The sequence below is a fragment of the Notamacropus eugenii genome, chromosome 2, assembly GCF_028372415.1.
Source record: "Notamacropus eugenii isolate mMacEug1 chromosome 2, mMacEug1.pri_v2, whole genome shotgun sequence".
Lineage (NCBI taxonomy): Eukaryota > Metazoa > Chordata > Mammalia > Diprotodontia > Macropodidae > Notamacropus > Notamacropus eugenii.
The window spans coordinates 199,509,252-199,524,572 of NC_092873.1; the positions used below are offsets into that span (position 1 = coordinate 199,509,252).

General features: G+C 39.2%; 1 long non-coding RNA gene across 1 annotated transcript in view; it reads left to right on the forward strand.

Moving 5' to 3' along the window:
* The first annotated feature begins 4,514 nt into the window (after positions 1 to 4,514).
* Positions 4,515 to 15,321, forward strand: part of LOC140523786 (uncharacterized) — a 53,041-nt gene continuing 42,234 nt past the window's right edge. Inside the window, exon 1 of the long non-coding RNA XR_011973471.1 lies at positions 4,515 to 4,735. This is a non-coding gene — a long non-coding RNA (uncharacterized lncRNA). The remainder of the gene's footprint in view (positions 4,736 to 15,321) is intronic.

Genomic DNA, 15,321 nt, shown 5'->3' on the forward strand with positions numbered 1-15,321 from the left:
ACACTCAGCCAGCCATTGATGACCTATAACTTCTGTCATAATTATAACTACTCACAGGCCAGCCTTCCTCTAATCGCTTCAGAAGGAGCTTACCCTCTAAGACCTTGTTACTCCAAAATAAACAACAGCTGTCTCCTTTAGCCTAAACTTGATCCCCCTGGCCTTTCTCCTGCCCCTCATTATTTATTTTATTTTTAATTTATAGAATAAAACAAACATTTCCATAGTATAGTATAATTTTATTTTATTTTTTAATTAATTTTATTAATTTTCAGTGTTCATATAGTATAATTTTAAAAAAGATGATTGCACCTGAAACTGGAAATCTATGTGTACAGCTTACTATTTCTTTTAAATATATAATAAAACTATTATGCAAATTTCTTTTTTTCTTCTCCTCCCCTCATTGAAAAGTTTATGAATAAACAAGACAGAGAAAGGTTAGTTGCAAAACAGATAATTTTGATTATATTAGATTAAAAACATTTTGTACAAATAAAACAAATGTCACCAAAATCAGAAGGAAAGCAGAAAAGTGGGGAAAAAATTTTACAGACAGTTTTTCAGATGAAGGTCTCATCTCAAATATATAAAAACTTTGTCAGCTCTGTAAGAATACAAGCCATTCCCGATTGCTTTTTTGCTTTCCTGGTGCAGATCAGAACTCCATAAACCTAGTATAGTCCTGGGCACATATATGTGTTTAGCAATTGTTTACTGATTGATTGTAGAGTAACTAATTTCTAAAAACTAAAAACTTATGGGACATGTGCTATGGGAATTTTGAAGGTTGAATTGAAGTAGGGAATTTTAGAATATTTTATTAAACCTTTTAGAGTTATACTAGCACACTTTAAAAAAAGGTTTTTTTTCCGTTGTATTAGTATAGCTTCTATTCTCCCTAATATTTATTTGGTTGGTTTATCCTTGAGTCTATCTCTATGGGTTTCACTGATAGAATTTGCCTGCTCCCCTACCTAATAGGATACCAGTTTCTTTGTTTGTTAAATGTATTTATTTTTTAATTATTTTATTTGTTTTCAGTTTTCTACAATCACTTCCATAAATTTTAGATTTTTTTCCCCTTCCTCCCCATTCTTTCTCACTCCCTCCTCACCTCCTCCCCGAGATGGTGTATAGTCTTATATAGGTTCTACACATACATTCCTATTAAATACATTTTCACCTTAGTCATGTTTCATAGAAGAATTAAAATGAATGGGAGAAACCATAAAACAAAACAAAACATAATGCAAAAGAAAATGGTCTGCTTCATTCTGTGATCCAATTCCATAGTTCTTTCTCTGGATATGGAAGGTATTTTGCCTCCAGTCCATTGGGAATTTTTTAGGTCTTTGCATTGCTGTGAAGGGCTAAGTCTGACAGAAAAATTCCTCATACACTGTGTATGTTGCTGTGTACTAAGTTCTCCTGGTTTTGCTCCTTTCATTCAGCATCAGATCATATAAGTCTTTCCAGGCCTCTCTGAAGTCTTCCTGTTCTTCATTTCTTGTAGGATAATAGTATTCTATTGCATTCATATACCACAACTTGTTCAGTCATTCCCCAATTGATGGGCATCCCCTTGATTTCCAGTTTTTGGCCACCACAAAGAGAGTTGCTATAAATGTTTTTGTACATGTGGTACACTTACCCATTTTTATGATCCCTTTGGGATACAGTCTCAGAAGTGATACTGCTGGGTCAAAGGGTACGCACATTTTTGTAGCCTGTTGAGCACAGTTCCAAATTGTTCTTCAGAATGGTTGGATCAGCTCACAGCTCCACCAACAATGAATTAGTGTTCCAACTCTCCCACATCTTCTCCAAAATTTATCATTTTCTTGTTTTGTCATGTTAGCCAATCTGATAGGTGTGATGTGGCACCTCAGAGTTGTTTATATTTGCATCTCTCCAATCAAGTGATTTAGAGCATTTTTTCATATGACTATAGATAGATTTAATTTCTTCCTTTGAAAACTGCCTGTTTATATCCTTTGACCATTTATCAGTTGGGGAATGACTTCTAGTCTTGTAAATTTGACTCAGTTCTCTTTATATTTTAGAAATGAGGCCTTTATCATAGACATTAGTTACAAAAATTCTTTCCCAGTTTTTTGCTTCCCTCCTAATCTTGGTCGCATTGGGTTTGTTTGCCCCCAAACTTTTCAATTTAATGTAATCAAAATGAACTATTTTGCACTTCATAATGTTATGTATTTCTTGTTTGGTTAAAAAATTTCTCCATTCTCCATAAATCTGACAAATACACTATTCCTTGTTCCCCTAATTTGTTTATGGTGTCCGTCTTTATACCTACATCGTGTATCCATTTGGACTTTATTCTTGTATACAGTATCAGGCATTGGTCTATGCCCAGTCAGGGATACCACATTCTTTAAGCTTGGATTGGCTGGTCGTGGTGTAAGACAGATAAACACAGAACACTTGAGGGCTGCTAGCACAGGTTCACTCTTGATTTGGTCAGACAGGAAAGACACTAAGAAGGGGTTAATAATCATACTTTATTCTAGTCCTGTTTTCTCAGAAGAGGATTACTGATAATGGGGGCACAACTCCTACAGCATTCCCTAATCACCCTTCTCACAGGGGCTGGTGAGAAGGGGGGGCAACTATCCCCACCTCTCGATGGAGTCAGTCGAGATAGGCACCCCTTGTGCTTCCCCTAAATCCCCTTGAGCCTCCATGGGGGCCAGCTGAGGCAAGCAAAGATTCCCCCCAAGCCTCACTGGGGGCCAATCAAGGCATGTACAGCATTCCAGCTTGTGCATTCAACTCTAAGTTTCCCCCCAAGCCTTAATGAGGACCAGTTGAAGCAAACACAGCATTTGGGCAAACAATCCTAAGGGTTTCCTATTCACTGTCTAGTGACTACTTGTTTTATGGCCAACAGACAAAGAGGGCATATTGCCAGCAATAGCCTCACAAGGTTACATCACCTCATCCCTGTATCTCACTGCTCAGTCGCAGAGGGTGTTTATGTTATTTACCGTTATATAACTCTGCGCGAGGTTGGTGGAGATGTTTGGAACCATCACTGTGGGAACTCGTATCTAGTACTTGGGAACCATTGATTGTTATGGCTATGGATCCTGGGAAAGTGAACTCTGCAAAATAATAACAAAAATTCACTTTACACACGCTAAAATCCCCCTTACACTAAAATTCACCTTATATACAGTGCGCTCAAATCCTCAGGTATTTCTGGCAAAGTAGAATATTTGATCTTCAAAGTGCCTTGGCCTGAAAGTGACTGCTAAGTGCTAGAGATGTCATGAGATAAACTCAGCAGGATTTTATCATTCTGTTAAAGGATATGATGACTATCAAGCTTCTCTGTAGAGCCATGAACAATCTGCACTACAGGTTTGTCTGTTTGATGTCTTTAGGCCCCAAGAAAACTGAGCAATGGTGAGACTTTAGCAATCTTGTTATTCTCTTTGTTGCCGGGGGACTGTTAGCCTTTAATTTATCTAATTTTGAAGGGAGGGGGAAAGACTTGGGTAGGAACTATTTCTAATGCATAAAGCCCTTGTCTGTTCAATATTTCTTCCTTTCTTTTTCTCTTTCCTATCCTTTTTCATTTCCTTAGCTTTCTCCCGTCCACCCCATTTCCCCAGAGTGCAGTTTTATAACAGTACTGATAGAGGAAAGGAGAATGGCAACCCAGAATATTCTGACACCAGGAAACAGTTGGTGATACAAAGAATAAGAGAAGTCGCCTAATTCTCTGGAAGTATGTTCTCTTTGGGAAAGATACATTTGTAATATAAAGAGAAATGGAAATGGGACTGCCATTGGGAAGGACAGAGGAAGGGAGGGTTTGTTATGGGCTGAGGAAGGGACATAACTCTTGTTTACCCAGAGACAGGGTCACTTAGTTTCTTACCATGGGTCATATTTTCAAGAGTAAGCTTGAAAATATTTTATTCTTATTTGACAGTGGCAGGAACAGGGAGATGAACATGTCTGCTTAGGAGACAAAGTGAGGAGTGAATTTCTAGCTTAGATAAATAAATTATACTTCTAGCTGTCCTTGCACCAGGAACTTTGCACATGTGTAGCCACTTTTCCACTCACTACAAGAGAAGCACAGACTAAGATAACTGGCTAATTCAATATTGCTCAAAGTGTAGTCCAGTCACCCTAAGGGGCACCCAGTCCTTTTCAAGGGATCTGGGAGAGCAAAACTATTTTCATAATAATACTAAGATGTTTAGGTATAATCAACATTAACAAAAGCTCTTTAGAATCCTGAATAATTTGTAAAAGTATAAAGGACTCCTGAGACCAAAAAACTTGAGAACCACTGGTCTCTAAATTATATCAGCTTTCAAGAAACATTAATTAAGCAGCACTAATGCACAAGACACTGTTGCAAATACTGGGGAGACAAAGCCAAAGTGAAATAGTTCCTGTCCTTAACAAGCTTACATTTCCACAGTACTTATATGAAGGAAGTAAATATAAAATAACTTGAGGAAGGAGAGATTACTAACAGCTGGGAGTGGCTACAGGATCTGGGAAGGCTTCATTGAGGAGGCTGCACCTGAGCTGAGTCTTGAAAGATCGGAATTCAAAGGAAGAAGCATGGGGAACAGCGTTAGGGAACAGTATTGGAGGCCTGTTGTGTTGGGGGAATAACTAATATCCAGTTTGGCTGGAATGTAGACTGTGTACAGGAGGATAGAGACAAGGACCTGGGATTTTGCAGGTAAGGGGAACCCTCAGAGAAGGAAACTTCCTACCTACAGGTCAGCACCTTCTTTGTAACAGAATTTACAATCCCCAAGAATTGCCTGGAGCATGCTGAGAGACTAAATGTTTTATTCAGGGTCATTTGAACCGGGTCTTCCTGGTTCCTAACCTAGCTATCTATCTGCTTTGTGTTTTTGGCTCTTGAATATGTGGGAGTGGTTTGATATAAGGCTGGAAAGATAGGTTAGAGACAGATTATGCAATACCTTAAATGCCAGACTATTCCACTAGCCTAGAACAGAACTCCTCCTCATTGTTGTGTTCATCTTTCGTTGCCCAAGAAGACCATGCCATCAGAGAAATGATGACATGACCTGCACTTTGTTTTGAGTGAGGGAGGGCTGTGCAAGGCCACCAGCCTCACTTCTCCTCCAGAGTCATCTGAATCCAGTGAATTCATCAGGATGACTGGAGATGACCCGGGATGGGGCAATTGGGGTTAAGTGACTTGCCCAAGGTCACACAGCTATTGAGTCAAAGTGTCTGAGGTGACATTTGAACTCAGGTCCTGCTGACTCCTGCACTGGTGCTCTATCCACTGCACCACCTAGCTGCCCCAACCCCTCCTCATATCTACTTCTTGGAACCCCTAAGTTCCTTCAAGACTTAGTTCAAGCACTACCTCCTCCAGGGAACCTTTCTAGATTATCCCCAGATACTTCTTCCTCAAGCTACTTTGCATTCATAGCTACACATTTTATATATGTGTATGTATGTGTGTATGTGTATTTGTGCTGTCTCCCTCATCAGCATGTAAACAAACACCTAGAGGGCAGAGGCTTTCAAGTGTGTCTTTGTATCTACAACATGACAACAAGTCTACATGGTAAACACTTAAGAAATGCTTGTGATAGTATTACAGAAGCAACAGGCAGCCATTTATAGTTTGAATAGAAAAGTGACATGGTCAGGTCTGTTATATTGGTAACCATCATAGAGAATGGATAGGAAAAAGATGTCCTAGAATCAGGGAGACCAATTAGGAGACTATTTGTAATAGATGTGGTGAGTACTTAAGGAAGACGGTGGCTCTGAGAAGTTGTATGTGAGAAAGATTGTGGACGTAGAAATTAACAAACTTGGCAACAACTTGGATTTGGGGTTTGAGAGAGAGAGAGTAAAATTAGGACCAAACTTGAGTTAAGATTAATTCTAAGATTATGACACTGGGTAGAATGATACTGATGCCTTCCTTCAATAGAAATCAGAAAGGTTGGAGAAGTGTGAGATTTAGAGGGAAAAGAGAGAGAATTCCACTCTGGACATATATAGAGTGAGTCAAAGATTTGAGTCCTGGAAAATTCCTGGAAGAAGCCTGCTTGAAACAGGAAGTATGTTTCTGGGCTTCTCAGCTGTAGGTTCAACTGAACATTTCCTGGGGGAAATCTATAGAGATAGCCTTCTTAGAATACTAAAGCACAGAGCACCAAAATCAGTCAGAAAACCTAGAACTGAATCCTGGGCTCTGATAACTTAGTTGTCAGACTCACTTTCGCTCTCTGCTACTTAGTTTCTATGAAATGGGGGATTGGGACTAGATTATTTCCTTCTAACCCTAAATCCTACCTATGATTTTTATAACTTTCTTCTTTGTGTCTTTTATGCTAAGTCCAAGCATGTGATTAATTTTCATAAACATAGATATCTGGCAATATGGTGCCATGGAAAGATTTGAACTCGGAAGACTTGGATCCAAATCTCAAATCTGCCATTTACAATCTGTGTGACTTTTGTTAAGATACTATTCTCTGAGCTTTTGTTTCCTCATCTGCAAGATGAAGGTGCTAGATTTCTGAGATTTAAATTTCAGTCCTAAAATCATGTAATCCAAACATAAGCATTTTTGCATCATGGACTTGATTGTATATATGGTTTTTGTTCCTTGGAAACCTAAAGTGTAGCCATTAGTAACTTACTTGGTGCCCACCCTTCAGATAGTCCTTCATCCCCTTCTGTCTTCATCTGTCTGGCACCAATAGTTCAGTTTATTAGCAAGGAATGTCCCCTTCAATAAAGTTCTTCAAATTTTTCCTCTCTCTTCCTGGCAATTTCCAGCAATGAACTTGCCCCAGACAAGCTAGTCTTCCATCTTCTTGCAACAGTGGCCTCAAAACTATGCTGTGTTTCTAGAGGACACTGATGACAAGAAAGGCTATGAATTAAGGCAAATCCTTCTGCCCACTGTGGGAGGTAAGTGCACCTGCAATAACCAAAGAAGTGTAGCCAGTCTCCTTGGAAGTGGTGGGCAGAGAGGGATGACCCAGTACCTCCCTCATGGAAACTGTTTTTCAGTTTTGTTAGCACTAGTTAGAGACAGCCTTGCATTTGTTGCCATGCTTTTGATGATTGATCACACATGGAACAGTCAATATTTCCTTGCCCTGTCTGGCTTCTTCAAGCATCTAACTGACTTTTTTTTTTTTTTTTTTACTGCTCCTTTGCTGACCTGGGTTTTCACTTCTTGGAAGCTGGCTGTTTGATATTAAAAAAATGTATTTTTGTTAGCCTCAAGGCTCATAACATTAAGATGGAGAAAAGCTTCTTGAATGCACAATGATTAACTACATATTCTTTAGAGATGCTACACACAGCTATTCTTCTTCAAAGCATAATTTTTCGGGAATCATCAGAGCTCTCTCTGCCTCTCAAATGGTGTCTTGTAGGGTCAGAAGTTTCTGGCTTCAGGTAAAGAGGGCTTCAGTTAGTTAAAAGTTGGTTCAATTACATGGGTTAGTTTAATATACATGGATGGGTATGGTGACCACCAAGGAGTCCTTGTGAAACATGGACCTGTAATGGCTATAGATTATTAAGCACTTATTATGCACTGGGCACCATAGTAAGCACTGGAGATACAAGTGAAACAAGATGATCCCTGCCTGCAAGGATCTTACATTTTAGTGAGGCATAATAACGCATAAAAGGGGAACTCCAGGGTACAGGAATATGGCAGCAACATGACATAGGGATGGCTTGGAAGTAGTATAGAGACTTGAATCTGGGTGAGTAGGATAAAATCTGGCTTATCAGCACCCAGGGTTGATCCAGGTTTGTAGTCTAAGGTTCCAGTGGGACAAGAATGGTTCTGGAGTAGAAGACTTCATACCTATAGTGCCAAGCCCCCCAGACTCTTTGGGTTAATTCAATAAAACATATTTGTAAATTTTCAGTAATGATGGTACATGGGAATAAGTGTTGGATCTGTTGATTTAAATCTCAATTAACGTGACTATAGACAGGCTTTACCTTCCAGATCTTCTTTCTGTCATCTGTAAAAAAAAAAAAAAAAGGGAGGCGCTAAATAGAATGACCTCTGAGGTTTCTTCCTACTCTAAGCTACATCTGGGGCAGGTAGATGGTACAGTGGTTAAAATGTGGGGTCTAGAGTCAGATAGATTCATTTTCCCAAGTTCAGATCTGGCCTCAAACACCGACTAGCTGTGTGACTCTGGGCAAATTGCTTAAACCTGTTTGATTTAGTTCCTCATCTATAAAATGAGCTGGAGAAGAAAATGGCAAACCATTCATGAATGGTGGCCAATAAAACCCTACAGGGGGTCACAAAGAATCAGACATGACTGAAGTGACTGCACAACCATAGCCACTAATCACCACCACAATAACATGATGGTAAGTTTCATAAAACCTTGACTTCACATATAACTCTTACTCCAAAAAACCTATTGTGCCTGTTGGAACTCCTTGGAGATCAGTTGCTAAAGATGCTTTGTTAGCTAGTTGTGGGTTAATTACTTTTGCATAGCCCTAGTCTATCTGGGGAAAGTCCAAAAGACAATGGAGAACAAAGAAAAAGTCCTAGCAGTGGTGCTAGGCAAGAGACAGTGTTTTTCTCTTTTCTCAGTTCACGCATATTACTTTCATTGACCCTTTATAGAAGAAAGGACCCATGGAAGGGTTACTTAAAATCGTAATGGTTTCTATATATGTTATTTAATGATCAAACTCATTTTAACACTTCAGTAATAAGATATTTCCATACATTATTCTTTGCCTTACTAAGGAGTGGAAAGAAAATTGGATGTAGACTTCACTTGGGTTCACATCCCAAGTCCTTTGCTACTTTAGGCAAGTTGCTTAGCCTCTCTGGGCTTCAATTTTCTTATCTATAGAATGAAGGAGTTGAACTGGATGTTGTTGTTTGTCCTTCATTCTCAAAGAGGACTATGAAATCAGGGATGTGATGCCATGACTTACAAGTGAATTGGATTTAAGTGAGCCAGGCAAAGTCACCTGCCTCACTTTCTCCTCTGGAGCCATCTGCATCCAGACATAAATCAGGACAACTGGAGATGGCCCTAGATGGAGTATTCAAGGACCCTTCTGCCTCTAAATTCTGTGGTGCTAGGAACTTTTGCTACGAGCTTTTGTATGGCCAGTTCAATGTATAACCATGAGAAGTAAAGGGACATCTCTATTGGGGAAAGGAAGGAATCATCCTTCTCCACTGGAATACTGTTTTATAATTAGAGAGTCAGAGGTCTCTTTCCCTCTCCTTTTGTTTTTGTTTCATTGATACTTTTGTAAAAATCACTGTCATTTTCCAATAACCACACACGCATATGAATTTTTCCTCATAAAACAAGCAAAGCAAATTAGCCCTTTTCTGAGTCTAAAAACTGTCTGCCTCATTCCCTACCTCTAGTCTCCCCGCTTTCTGCCAGGAGATGGGAGGCTTGTTTCACCATCAGTCTTCTGAAATTGTCTTGGAGTTGATGAAAATTCTACAAGTCTTTCAACATTGTTATTATTTGTGCTACTGAGATCCTCATGCAAGGGGTCCCTTTCTGAAATTCATCTTTGTGGAACCCAAACAGAAGCTTAAGTTGCTGTTTGGCATACAACAGTCATATCTATACGGACAGACTGGGACAAACTGAAGTGAGGGAGATTTTGCATCAAAAATATCTGTGGTATGATTGCAATTTTAAAATTCAATGCAGCTAGCACAAGGAGAGTGGCTATGTTCTGAAACACAATTTGACATTTACTCTCATTTATTTTGAAATGCAAATGTATCCAGCTTTTGCAGCTTACTAGCTTATTAGTGATCATGCTGATAAGCTGAATTTTTGAAATGCTGTTGCTAAGTGATGTAACTTGAGGCATGTAATGAAACTTTCCAGTAGCTACTTGAATTGGGGAAAAAATTATCTTGGTTTTACAGGTTACTTGATCATCAACCTCATTTTAATGCTTGGATGATAAGATGCCTCTGTATACTCCCTACGGCACCTAATTAAGAACTTAGCACAGTTACGTCACTCTAGTCTTGTGTATAGATATAATAGGAAAGGGAAATCTCCGTTGGGGAAATTATGTCAGTGTAGCGCCTGAATAGCCCTATCTAGAGACTTCATAAAAGTTATCACAGGTTCCCCATCCAGTCAACATTTCAGTTCATAAGCCCTCACCAATGCGTTCACTTTTAATAGTTAGCCAGAAGACACAATTAATTCAAAGCAGAAGCATTTAATGGAATAGCACAATAGAGGAAGGAGCCATGCGACATTTTCCCTGTAATTCTGGTGCCTGCTCTTTCTCCCACAATTCTACACCAGAGCTAGACACAACCTGTTTCTGTTAGTTGTTAACTTAGGCCAAAGTCAATCAAATTAAGCTCTGTGTATATACAGGCAGCTAAGTGGCACAGTAGATATAGTACTGGGCCTGGAATCAGGAAGACCTGAGTTCAAATCTGGCCTCAGACATTTATTAGCTGTGTGACCCTGGGCAAGTCACTTAACCCTGTTTGCCTCAGTTTCCTCATATGTAAAATAACTGGAGAAGAAAAAGGCAAACCACTCCAGTATCTTTGCCAAGAAAACCCCAAATAGGGGCAAGAAAAGCTGGACAGGATTGAAACGACTCAACAACAACAACATGATGCGCTCTCAGAATTTCTCAATGATGATCTGTTTCAAAGACAAGCATTCCACGCTGTGCATGGGATAACAAGCATCATTGTCAGCCAATCCTCTATAGCAAATATGACCCATTTTTGGTGGCCATCACTCTCTTGGTAAGGGACTCTCCCTAAGTCAGCACTTTTTGTTTTATTTTGTGGAGGGGAGAAGACAAGGAAATTGGGGTTGAGTAACTTGCCCAATGTCACACAACTAGTAAGTGTGTAAAGTGTCTGAGGCCAGATTTGAACTTAGATCCTCCTGACTCCAGGGCCAGTACTCTACTCACTGCACCACCTAGCTGTCCCCAAGTCAATTTTTTTAGACTAATGTCAGTATGCAGTACAAATGGATTGTCTGGGAAACAAACATTAGTACATGAATGAGACATTTGGCTAAGTCATTGAAAAATTGTTTATTCTTCTTGACCCAACAATTTCCAAATGGCGTGGAAAAGGGTCTGGCCTTTCTTGTCCTTCTATTTTATCAACAAGTGAGACAAAATCCTAGAAAAGTCTTTAGTTCGCAAAGAATTTTTGTATATGGCCTATTGATAAACCACCCTATGTTCTCTGGATCATTGCTCATTTCCTGTTGAAACATTATGATTTACACATTTGCCAGAGGCTCTGAAGAATAGGTACTTTTGTGACTGGTGAAACATGAAATGACTGACAAAGGTTCAAACTTCTGAGCATATTGATATAAGCAATGCAAGACAATTGCCCAACAAATTGGAACCAGTTTCCTTCTTCAGCTTTGGCACTGGACTTCAAATATAAGGGGAGACAGACTTTTATACGTTAAAAACAACTCATTAAATAAGGCCAATTAATTAAAAGGAAACAATTAATTAACATTAGGTAATCTGATTTCTCATTGGAGGAAAGATTTGAGAATTTCCAAGTTGGAAGGGGAGAGTGAACAGGCGCAATTTCCTGACATCAGAAAAAAAGGTATCCTGCTCTCCCCACCTATCTGTGAATGATCAAAGGAACACAAAAAACAATAGCTGATTGATCATTGTGGGGCCAGTTTTCAGAATAGACCTCTGGGTTGCTTGAGATGCATGGATAATTGTGAGAAAATGCCCTGCATCAGTCTTCTGATCTGACCAGGTTTCTAGTCAGCACGACCTAGGTCCTTAGTTAAGGGTCTCTAAACAGCAAGTAGACGTGGTCCAGCTTCTCAGCCTCACAGGGTTAATTTCAAAAAGGGCAACAAAGTTCTATCACAATTTTCACAATTGAATAAAGTTGTTTTTTTTTTTTTTACACAAGACAGAAATTGGATTAGACCCAAATTGAAGAGAAAGGGAATGGAGCTAGCTTCAGAATTGAATTACAAGGTGGAGTCAGCGTGGTTCACTCAATTCCCACCACTGCTTGGTGTTTTATTCCTCTCCACTGTCAATTACCAGTTCCAGACCAACTTATCCAGGACAGTTTAATACTTGCATTAGTTTTTCCTTATGGTTTTCCAAGGGCTTCCCCAACTAACTCTTATAGACAGTCTACATCTCCAGCTACTTTCTTCAGCCTTTGAAAAGTGGCAGGTACATCTGAGCTTGCCTGGGTCACATGCTAACACTGGTAATAATCTTCCTAGGCATTTACTTCAATTGAAGGCTATTTTTTCTTTGTCTTTCTCTGTCATAAGAATCTAATACTATCTACCAAATAGGTACGGGTTCAAGGCACTCTATGGATTTGATTCCAATCAAAACTTCATCTTATTAGCTCCCACTGATGTATTTACTTTTACTAGTCTGCTACAATATTTAATGTCAAAAACATTCGTTGTAAGGGTAGGAGGTCTGCTAGTGAGTTGATCAATTACCTCACTTAAAGTAAGTGATAAGATGCCACATCTTAATAAATTTATTAGATAATAAGCACCTCCCTTTTCTACTAGGTTTGAACAAGTCCTGGATATCTCCTTAAGTCAGATATGAAATCTGTTTGGGTTGCCAGAGGGGCTTGCTCATGCCCTCTGGAGCTGGAATAAAATCACAGAGTCAGTTGGAATCTGAGATTTGAATAAGCAGTAGTCTAAGAGAAAGAATTCCAGACAAATCTCAGAGGAGGAACTGGTTGGAGGGGGAAGAGAGCACCGTGGCTTCATTTTCCCCAGTCCCTTTGTCAGAGATTCCCATCTTTTCATTGGCATTCTTTAAGTGGGACATCTGATGGTAGTGTCTGAATTGGGAGCTAAGGACAGATTGAACACAGATTTGAAACTCTACTAAGAGCCTAGGAAAAACAAGCCTAAATAAACAAAAAACCTACACCATATCTAAGCAGAATGTTTTGAAGACTCAAGCAAAAATACTTCCAAAAGCTATGAATTACCCCTTTGCTACATGTGCTCTCTAAGCTCTAGCTTCTGGACTCTGTATGTACTTCTGGGAGAGTATGTCACTGACTTTTGTGGGGAATGTTTATACCAGTTGTACCAATTATATGACTTTAGTAAACACATCTTTCTAAAAGCTAATTGGCTGGCTAATATATATTAACTGATCATTGTGGAGGGATGCACATTGGTAGGGGCTCATGAGTTATAGCAAAGCAGAAACAACTCCCAGAGGCATGAGAACACCTTGTAGATACACTGTGGAGACCCAAGTCACCTGTATAAATGGGAGCTGGCATAGTAGTTTCAAGGCACGTGCTTCATAATGAAATATCATAGTAAAAAAAACAACACTAGAACATTTTCCCCATAATCTTATCTATTCTTCTGTAAACATATACCATCACTGTGAAGAAGGAATATTACTATGGAACATGTATGTAAAGCACACCTGTAGGCAATGTATACTAGGGTACTCAAAAAGGGACAACTAATTGTCTAATTTTACAATGTTATCAATGTCTTCTTTTAAATCAGTGATGATATCATGATGCTCTCTCTGGATCAGCTCCCAACTGGGCATGTTGTCTCTTCTGTCTTGTCACATGTCTTCTGCTGTTCTTATAGTTGCCAAACTTCTCTTTGTTGACAGCCTCTTATGTTTATCTCTTCAGTCTATCTTCTGGCCATCTTGGCTCTAGGGAATGCTCTAGAGTAATGAGCCGCTCTGAGTCACCACACTCAGTCAAATGTGGAACAAAAGTCGGGGAGAGCGCTCTCAGTCTAGGATTAAGTATATGCCTTAATTCACTTCCTGCTGTTATTAGAATCAATATCTCTATCCCAAGGATCTATCTGACTTAGAGTTAGAAAGTCCTGTTTAACTCCAGTGAGTTCTTAATTGTCTATCTTCGTTCTCCTTCAATCCATCTTGAGGGTTACCTTCCAAAAAAAAGCCCAAAGAACCGTGTAGGTCTGAGACGGGATTATTCCATAGTTCTGTAAAATCCCTTGGCTCTTGGCCATGCAAATAACTCTGAGCAAGCACAAAAGCAAAGCTAATGAATCATTCAGTAAGTATTAAGTATTTACTATGTACCAGGAGTTGAGTGTACAGTGAATAAAGCAATCCCTACTCACAAAGAGCTTACATTTTTCTGGGGGAGGCAAAAAGTGTGTGTGTAGGTGTATGCACATACACATACACATAGATATACATATATAATATACATATATATACATATACATACGCATATACATATACATATTATATATTTATATACATATATATATATATAATTTTGGGGAAGGGCAGTGACATAGTGATAAGGCAAAAGTATGTTGTGGGCACAAAGTCTTACTAATGCAAGGGAAAGAAAAGAAGAGATGAAATGTTGCCTTTGAGATATAGAGAAAAGGCCAGTGCAGAAGGATGACTAGTATCCAATGAGGCTGCAAAGAAATCAGGGTCAGATTGTAAAGGGGATTAAAAGTTAAACTGAAAAGTTTCTGTTTGGTCCTAGAGGTAATAGGAAGCCACTGGAGTTGGTTGAGCAGGGGAATCACATGGTTAGATGTGTGTTTAAGGAAAATTACTTTGGCAGCAAGTTGACTGGTGTCATGAGGGACTTGAGGCAGGGAAACCAATTAGGGGACTGTTGCCCGAACTAAGATGATGTCTGTCAGGGAAGAGAAAAGATTATATTTGAGAGATGTAAAGTAAGTAAGTACAGTAATCTGGCAATTGATTGGATATGTAGAGAATGCTGAGGTTAAGGACCTAGGAAACTTGTTAAAACAGTTAGGTCATATCTTTCAGACCCGTGGTCCACATTCCTACATTTGTTATATATGTGTGACTGGTAGAAAAACCCACCAATAAGACTCCTTCCTAGGCTTTTAACCTTGCTTCACACCTGTGCTAAGGGATTTGAAGACAGATTACACATATAAGAATACATTCCTTGCCTAAATGAGCAGGTCCAAACACTCAAAGGTATGACTAAATAGCTTTGCTCCCTGAAAGCTGAACTACTCACATCCCACTCATTCCCTGTTGATTCAGTTTCTTCTGTATGTTGGGTGAGTCAGTAAAGTTCTTTCCTTCTCCTTTTGTCCTTTCTCTCCTACTTTCCTTTATGACATTTTGTCTCATGAATTGTCTATCCACCTTCTTTTACTAACTAAAAGGGGCAACTAGGTGGTAGAGTGGATAGAGCACCAGTGCAGGAGTCAAAAGGACCTTAGTTCAAATCTCACCTCA